The following is a 6,654-nucleotide window of genomic DNA, read 5'->3' as shown; positions in this document are numbered from 1 at the left end:
GAGGGGAGGGGAGGGGAAGGAGGGGGGAGGGGAGGTGAGCAGCATCTGCGGCTCCTCAATCAATGCAATTGCTGACTCTGGTACCGAGCGAGATTGTGGACCTAAACAAGGGGCCATCTGACAGCCACGATCACAGTCAGACACCCACCAGGTTTGGCGCCTCCCACACACAGAGAGGAAGAGCAGAGCTGGGAGGCCAGGCCCCAGTGAGAAGGGAGGGAGGGAGGGATGAGCAGGGCCCTGCTGCCCAGAGCTCTCCTCCAGGCACGTGCTGGGTGACAGTGCTGAGGCAGGAAGCACTGCGCCAAAAGGAAGAGGCCATGCTGAGATGTGCAGCCCGTGGTTCCTGTCAAGGACTAGAGGTGAGGATGACGGGGGGGGGGGGGGGGGGAGCGCCCAGGTGATCGCTGCAGTTAAAATACCTGGTAGAAGGGCTGACAAGAGAGTTACAGCCCAGAATCAAGTCAGCTCAGCACAGGGCTGCACAGAGGCCATCACACCCCACCTGGCTTCCCAGCAAAGAACGCATGAGCCTCTGGAGCGAAGACAGCAGGAGACTTACAGCTGCTCATATACAGCGTCAGCCTCAGGGAGATGAAGTGTCTTGTGTATAAAGAGACAGAACCATTCAGCCCTGGCCAGCGGCCCAGCTGGTTGGAGCATCGTCCTGTGCATCCAAAGGTTGTAGGTTCGATTTTCCATAAGGGCACACACCTAGGGTGCAGGTTTGATCCCTACTTGAGATAGCCAATGTTTCTCTCTCTCTCTCTCTCTCTCTCTCTCTCTCTCTCTCTCTCTCTCTCTCTCTCCCTCCCTCCTTCCCTTCCTCCCTCTCTCCCTCTCCCTTTCTCTCTCCCTAAAAATCAATAAATATATCCTTAGGTGAGGATTTTCAAAAGAGAGAGACAGAACCATTTAACCAAATGTCAAGGAAACCATCAATCTAATAGAAACAGACCCACATTTGATGGAAATACTGAAATTATCAGATAAGGAACTTAAAATAGTTATGAATATGTTCAAGGACATGGTGGAGAAAACAATGAAAAAAGGGGATAATCTCATCAGAAAACTGAAACCTATTAAAAAGAATCAACTAGAAATTTTAGAACTGAAAAATATAGTAATGGAAATTGAGAACGCCAAAGATGGGCTTGACAGGAGATGACATGCAATAAAAGAGAAGGCTCATGAACAGAAGACAGGTCAACAGGTAGTGTCCAAACTAAAGGGGAGAGAGGGAGAGAGAGAGAGAGAGAGAGAGAGAGAGAGAGAGATCAGTCTGTTGCCTCCCATACTGTTGAGGATCAAACCCGAAACTTGGGTATGTGCCCTGTCCTGGAATCGAACCCATGACCCTTCAGTGCACGCGACGACACTCCACCCACTGAGCCACCCCAGCCAGGGCAACAAATCCGTTTTGAAAACCAGCACATGGTTTATGTCACAGGTCCGGGAGGCCTCACAGGAGGGCCCCTCCATTTCTACTTGCGCAGCCAGTCCTCGCCGGCCGAGCTCTCTCCCAGTGCGCGGCTGTGAGTGGGAAGGAAGGACCCACACGCACTGAAACCTTTCATTTTCCCGAGACGCTTCCCCAGAGTCGTGGCTCCTGAGGCCGTGCTCAGCCCCGGCTCTGGGTGGTCACTGGCACTAATTGCAGACGGCTCCCAGGGCCCACAAGTCGCCCAGCACTGGCACGGTGTCTGCCTCCTGGGGGCCTCCTGCTGCGGAGGAGGCGGCTGACCAGGAAGTGCCCCACACAGCGGGCTGCAGAGACGGCGTGTTTCTCTCCTGTGTGACATACAGTCGTGCTGGCCGCTGTGGCTGCTGCCCCTTGAGGGCCCGGGCTGGCAGTCGGCTCTGCCGTGCTAGGCCGGAGGCTGCGCTGTCTCCCCTCCCAGCTCAGGTGCAGGCCACACGCCCAGGTGCAGGAGCGCCTGGAAATACAGCGGCCGCTTTCCGATTCTCCAGAAACTAGTAGGACGGTGGGGGTGAGGGAGCCAACTCAGAACCCCAAGAACCAGCGCTTGGACCCCACAGATCACCCGCCGCGAGGCAGTGGGTCTGCCTGAACCTGGCTGGGCTGACCAGGCCTCGGCGTGCGTCCTTCACAGATGCACAACCAACCACGTTCCTCACCTTTCCCGCAGGACCCGCCAGGGGGAAGGTCAAGGTGGGGTGCCCTCCAGAAGCTCCCACTCTGCACTCCCAGGGGAGCTGACCTGACCGGGCACACTAAGGCCCTCCTGAGAGCTCACTTCGCCACAGTAGGAGAATAACTGAGATGCCAGTTTATAGAATAAATAGAACAAATACAATTTTCTCGGTGGCCAGGCCTCAGCCTGAGCACCAGAGGATCATGGGTTCGATTCCTGGTCATGGGTGCCTACCTGAGTTGCATGTTGGGGTACGTGCAGGAGGCAATCAATCAATGTGTCTCTCTCACATCGATGTTTCTCTCTCTCTCTCTCCCCCCTTCCTTCCAGTCTCTCTAAAAATCAATGGGAAAAATATACTTGGGTGAGGATTAACAAAAAGAATGTCATTTCTCCCTAAATAAGTAATATAATTTCCATATGACTCTTAATGAGATTATTTTAGAAATTTGAAAAGTTGTGCAATTCACCAGGAACCTTTCATATATACAAAAAGGAGAAAAATTAAGGGGACTTGCACTACCAGGTAATTAAAAAGACAAACAATGACCATACCAGTGTAGAACACGTGGAAGAAATGGTTATTTGCATCAGTGGAACAAAAACGGGCTCCAAACATAGACCCCAGAACATGCAGAACTAACCCTGCAATAGCGGAGGCGCTCACTCACTGCGAGAGAGACGGCCTACCCAAGAAATGCTTCTTAGAACAACTGCATTTGGAAAAAAATTATGTCTGATCCATCTCTCACGCCTTATATTCAGATAAATTATAGGTAGACTGGAGATGAAAGGGGAGAGAACAAGACCGGAGAGATAGTAGAAGTAATTAGATGACTGCCTATAATCTCCAGGTGACGGCAGCGAAGACTGACATCAAAGCAGAACCATAGAGGCTGGAGGAGTGAGGTGTAAAATATCTGCGTGCCAAAAGCACTATTTACTGATTAAAATGAAAATAGAAATATCACCATATTGAAATTAAATCTTCAGTCATACAATGAAATAAAGAAGACCCTGTCCAAAATGTTAATCGAAGAATTGCGGTAAATTATGAAAGTGAGATCTGGGTAAAGGGAACTCTCGTTGGCTGCGTATAGAAACATGTGTTGTTACACATTTCTACAACCAAACCTACCCATCGGCCTCCCGCTGGAGCCCTCTCCCAGGACCTGCGCGTGGCGATGGGAGCAGAGGCAGACACACAGATCTGCAGACGCCTGGCTTCCCTGCCACAAGGAGGGGAAACTAACACTGGGTCTGGGTGTACACACAGCACAACGCGTGGAGTCCATTAAAAAGGATGAGACAGAACTTGACCAATGAACTTGGAAGGATTGCTGTGTCTATTACTTTTTTCTTTTCTTTTCTTTTCTTTTTCTTTCTTTCTTTCTTTCTTTCTTTCTTTATTTATTTTTTTTGCTTAAAGTATTACAAAGGATATTACATATGTATCCATTTTATCCCCCCGCCCTAGACAGTCCCCTAGCCTCCCCTATCCCCCAGTGTCTTATGTCCATTGGTTATGCTTATATGCATGCATACAAGTCCTTTAGTTGATCTCTTACCCCCCTACCTCCTGCCCCCCAACCCTCCCCGGCCTTCCCGCTGCAGTTTGACAATCTGTTTGAGGCAGCTCTGCCTCTGTATCTATTATTGTTCAAAAGTTTATAATGGTCTCTATTGTCCATGAATGAGTGAGATCATGTGGTATTTTTCCTTTATTGACTGGCTTATTTCACTTAGCATAATGCTCTCCAGTTCCATCCATGCCGTTGCAAATGGTAAGAGTTCCTTCCTTTTTAGAGCAGCATAATATTCCATCGTGTAGATGTACCACAGTTTTCTAATCCATTCATCTACTGATGGGCACTTAGGCTGTTTCCAGATCTTAGCTATGGTGAATTGTGCTGCTATGAACATAGGGTGCATATATCCTTTCTGATTGGTGTTTCTGGTTTCTTGGGATATATTCCTAGAAGTGGGATCACAGGGTCAAATGGGAGTTCCATTTTCAGTTTTTTAAGGAAACTCCATACTGTCTTCCATAGTGGCTGCACCAGTCTGCATTCCCACCAGCAGTGCACGAGTGTTCCTTTTTCTCCACATCCTCTCCAGCACTTGTCGTTTGTTGATTTGTTGATGATAGCCAGTCTGACCGGTGTGAGATGGTACCTCATTGCTGTTTTGATTTGCATCTCTCGGATGATTAGTGACTTTGAGCATGTTTTCATATGTCTCTTGGCTTTCTGGATGTCCTCTTTTGAAAGGTGTCTATTTAGGTCCTTTGCCCATTTTTTGATTGGATTGTTTATCTTCCTTTTGTTAAGTTGTATGAGTTCCCTATAAATTTTGGAGATTAGGCCCTTATCAGATATGTCATTGGCAAATATGTTTTCCCACACAGTGGGTTTTCTCATTGTTTTGTTGATGGTTTCTTTTGCTGTGCAGAAGCTTTTTATTTTGATGTAGTCCCATTTGTTCATTTTTTCTTTAGTTTCAAGTGCCCTAGGAGCTGTATCAGTGAAGAAATTGCTTCGGCATATGTCTGAGATTTTGTTGCCTTTGGATTCTTCTAGAATTTTTATGGTTTCCTGTAGTACATTTAAGTCCTTTATCCATTTTGAGTTTATTTTTGTGTATGGTGTAAGTTGGTGGTCTAGTTTCATTTTCTTGCATATATCTGTCCAATTTTCCCATGTGTCTATTACTTATTGATTATGTATTGATTATAAGGAATATATAAGAAAAAGTAAGATATATGGAAATGAATATACAGTGGGGTCTTGACTTACGAGTTTAATTCGTTCCGAGACCGAGCTCGTTAACTCAAATTACTCTATCAACTCAATGCAAAAAATCGGCCGAGATACAGCTGGTATCTCAAAAAACTCGTTAGTCGGGACACTCGTAAGTCAAGGCCCCCCTGTAAATGTATTTCTATAAAATAATGATTCGAAAAATATATATGCCAGAATATGTGCTGGTTATTGCACAGGCACGTGGAGCAGTAGGAACCCTCAGAAGGACTGCACAGGGAGTGGACGAGGGGCGGGGGGAAAGGGGTGCGTGCGCGCAAAGGCTCCACCTGCACCCACTGGGTGCATTGGAATGTCTGTGGGATGTTGGGGTTTGCCGTTACTGCGCAGCACTGCAGGGAAGTTACTTTCCCCTGTATTCCCTTCAAATGTTTTACAATGAAGATGTTTTATAAGGTTATATTGTGATAAAATAAAAAAATAAATTATTTTGGTTGATCAAGGGATATGAATCAAATTGAACCCAAAGTTAGTAGACAGAAGAAAAATAATAAAGAGCTAAAATAAAATTTAAAAATAAACTAACAATAGAAACAAAACAATGGTTTTCTGAACAATTAATAAAATAATAAATTTTAGGTAGAAAGAAAGAGAAAAAAATGCACATTTCCAGGATTAGGAATAAAAGAGAAATCACAATAAATCTTACAGATATCATAAAGATAACAGGGAAATATTATGAACTACTTTATGACAATGTTTTAACAATTTACGCAAAACTTATGAATTTTGTGAAATACGCAATCAACTGAAAAAGAAATTTAAAAATGCAGAGAGGTGCAAAAAAATTAAAGGAAATTGCGTTAGTAATTTGAAACTTACTGTAAGACTCTGTTTTCTAAAATGCCGCTAATGCGGGAGGAGCTGGAAGAACTGGATGCTGTGAGAAGTGCAAACGCCCTGGCCAGGGCTCAGCGGGGACAGCATCCTTCCTATGCACCAATGTTGTGAGTTTGATCCCTGCTCAGGGCACATGCAAGAATCAAACAATGGCCCTGGCTGGTTTGCTCAGTGGATAGAGCATCGGCCTGCAGATTGAAGGTTCGATTCCAGTCACGGGCACATTCCCTGGGTTGCAGGCTCGATCCCCAATGTGGGGCATGCAGGAAGCAGCCGATCAGTAATTCTCTCTCATCATTGATGTTTCTATCTCTCTCTCCCTCTCCCTTCCTCTCTGAGATCAATAAAAATATATTTTTTAAAAAGAATCAACCAATGAATGCATCAATAAGTGGAACAACAAATTGATGTTTCTCCCTCCTTTTCTTTCTAAACTCAATAAATAAAAACCTTTAAAATAAGAAGTGCAAGTTGACACAAACTTTCTGGAGAAAAATGTAACAATGAAGGTTAATTTTTACAACTCACCTGACCTTCGGCAGAGAAGAGACCACACGTCTCATGGATCTGACTGGCGTGGACACTCTGCAGGCTGCTTAGCACATTGACCTTGACCTAGGCACGTGCGAGCATCCGGAATGCCCGCCCACAGCGCTGCTCCGTCACACAGACTGGAGAGAATCAGAACAAACAACAGAAATTGATATTAAAACAATACCACTACATAAATTAGGTTGCTATGTTGCCCACCTGAAACTAATATAATGTTGTATGTCAACTATAATTTTTAAAAATTTTAAAGCAAAAATTAGAAGTGCTAAAATGAAAATAAAAAATTA

Source organism: Myotis daubentonii, chromosome 10 (assembly GCF_963259705.1).
Source record: "Myotis daubentonii chromosome 10, mMyoDau2.1, whole genome shotgun sequence".
Taxonomy (NCBI): Eukaryota; Metazoa; Chordata; class Mammalia; order Chiroptera; family Vespertilionidae; genus Myotis; species Myotis daubentonii.
Note: the sequence above shows the minus strand (reverse complement) of the source record.